Here is a 3,005-nt window from a genome sequence, read left to right on the forward strand (position 1 = left end):
GACCAGCTGAGATTCTTGGAATCATAGAATCACTGCAGTGTTGAAGAAGGCCATTCGCCCCCAAAAAGTCTAAAACAGCCCTCCAAAGAGTAACCCACCCAGACCCATTCCCCTTCCCTATTATTCTGCATTTACACATTCCTAATGCACGCAAACTACATCCCTGGACATAACGTGAAATTAACCGTCGCCAATTCACCTAACCTGTACATCTTTGGATTGTGGAAGGAAGCTGGAGGACACCCACACAGACATGGGGCGAATGTACAAACTCCACACAATCATGTGAGGTTGAATCGAATGAAGTTCCTAGCGCTGTCAGGGAACAGTACGAGATAATGAGCCAACATGCTGCCTGTGTGATTGATCAGCTTCTGACTTTGTGTCTGATTTTCAGCATGTGCAGTTTTCTTCCCTTTTTTGGATAGAGTGATCTTTATTCCGTACCCAATGATTTGCTGCACCGGTCCCTGGAGTGGTAGATGAGCAAAGTACAGGGTAAGCTTTACCCTCTGTCTCACAATATTCTGTAACTGTCCTGGGAGTTTTGCTGAGGGAGATAGCAGAGACAGCTTTGGTCAATATTTCGTGCTGTGCTTTGCCTGTCCTGAGATTGTTTTATGGAGAGATTGTAGAGAGACATTTACATTCAGATTTAAAGAGAAGAGTTATGTTTTCTGTTTATATAAACCGATCATATCGGCATCCTGCGTGCTTTTTTGTGATGGAGCCAATATTCTCGTAGCTTTGTTTTAAGTTTACTTTCAGTTAAAAACTAAAGAGAGAGCACCGCAGGTTATCTAAACCCTTGCTGTCTCCATCATGCTAGTAATGTTGAAGGAGCTTTACTTTCATTCAAATTTAGCGGATTACACACACCTGCTGGATTATATTGGCCGCCAGGTTTCTGTTATCCGCGATGTGAGTGTATTGTCCGAAGCATCCGGTATGTAAGTGCAACAATTGGAGCTAATAACAACACCGTGAGAGCCCTGTGCCTCTAGTAAATAGTCAAGCTCCAGACAGTTCTGCAAAGCAATAGGATATCACCAGGTTTCTGTTATCCGCGATGTGAGTGTATTGTCCGAAGCATCAATTGGAGCTAATAACAATACCGTGAGCACCCTGTGCCTCTCGTAAATAGTCAAGCTCCAGACAGTTCTGCAAAGCAATAGGATATCACTTTTTTGTCTTCTCCCTGTGACTACAGCTCATTGTCATTTCTGTAAAGTTAGTTTCCCTTTCGATTAGGTGTAAATGTCTTAATATTTAGACTATGGTTTCATGTCCTCACAAGCCACACTAATCCATTTGTTAAGGAGGTGTCCACGTTTAAGGCCAGGATGTCAGTGTGGAAATCTTTATTTTTTGAAAGCATTCAGGCATGTTTCTTACATGTGAGGTACACTCACCTTGCCGCAGAGATCTATGGTGACAAACTCTTTGTATTTACGGGAGGCTGAGATCAACTGATCTTTTCTATTAAGGTGGAAAGGGCAAATTGGGGGGAGGAAAGGACAACATAGTGAATGTGAATATTCTTCATTGAATAGCTTTTATTTCTCCATGCATTTGCCTCCCTCTTTTATCTTTTATATATCAAAAAACATCTTGTAATCTTCTTTATTATTGCTCACAATCCGACTGTCTAATTTCATCTCCTCCCCGCCCCCCACACCGATGACGTTTTCTGTTATCGTGGGTTGTTTTTTTAAAAATCTTCTCAATCCTATGCATTCCCAATAATCTTTACCACACTGTGTGCGTTCTCTTTGCTTTCATGCTGCCCATGACTTACATTATCCACCTTGTCTTCCCCTGAGTATGTTTCTTATTAATTGAAAAGAGCATCAGCTGTGCCTCTGAATTATCCCCAGAAACTCCTGCCTTTGCTGTTGCACAACCTTCTGTCCTGGGCTGCCCTGCGCATCAACTCTGGTGTATTCCTCTCTCATGTCTTTGCCGTTACATAATTCAATCATAATCGTTTCACATCCAAACGTGAGCAACAGACCTAAGTTGATGGGGTGGAGGGGTTGGCGTTGAGTGTTGTAATTCGGAGAACGATTGCAAGATTGATGAACAAGATATAAAGAGCGAGAGATAGAAGTCAGACGCCGAGATGGGAAAATAGGGAAAACAAGATTATTGACATAAGTAGATGTCCTTCTCTATTTGTTTTGGCAATCTCTATGTGCTGTATGTACAACAGAATAATATGTTCAAATGCTAGTTTTCATGCTTGGTCTGATGCCAGAAATTCAATCTCCAATAATATGGCAGACATCCACTGTTGGCAGAATCCAGAAGGCCAACGTAATGATGTCGAGGTAGAAAGTTGATGAACTGAAGTAAGGTGGGACACCAATGGCAGAAATGGATAACACACATAGTAAAAAGTTCGACAAACGAGATCAGGGACTCCCAGAGAGGGGGAATCCTTGACATAAGATTAACATAACATCTCTGCTGAATATCACATTATGTTTTATGAAGATTATGCATCATGTGCATCATATTTTGATAAATGTTTCTACGTAGTGCATTCTGAATGCCTTGTGCGCATCCGAGCAAACGTACCTGTCTGCACACACGCACTAAACAATATGGATACAAACAGCTGTTGTCAATTCCATTTCAAGTTATTCTATCATGTTTTCAATGTCACTCGCCATTACTTCTTCCAAATGTTTCTTTTATTTCTCTCGGATATGTCACTTTATTCTTCTCCAGTCTCAGCAGCCATTGTCCACTATTCATTCATTTTTCTTCAGGTTGTCTCATCGATCCTGTTTCTGATCTTTCAATACCAAGAATCAAAACAATCGTAGATTTGACATTTATTTTTTGGTTCAGGCCAAAAAATCTGAAAACGAAAGGGTGTATAATTGTGCACTAAGATGTTTGCAGTTTCAGAAAGAAAATTATTGAAGTGTGTCTCTTTAAAGACAAAATGTTGCATTGCCAGAGCAGCTAGAGAAAAGTTTGAAGAAATCCGCATTTCC

Source organism: Chiloscyllium plagiosum, chromosome 7 (assembly GCF_004010195.1).
Source record: "Chiloscyllium plagiosum isolate BGI_BamShark_2017 chromosome 7, ASM401019v2, whole genome shotgun sequence".
Taxonomy (NCBI): Eukaryota; Metazoa; Chordata; class Chondrichthyes; order Orectolobiformes; family Hemiscylliidae; genus Chiloscyllium; species Chiloscyllium plagiosum.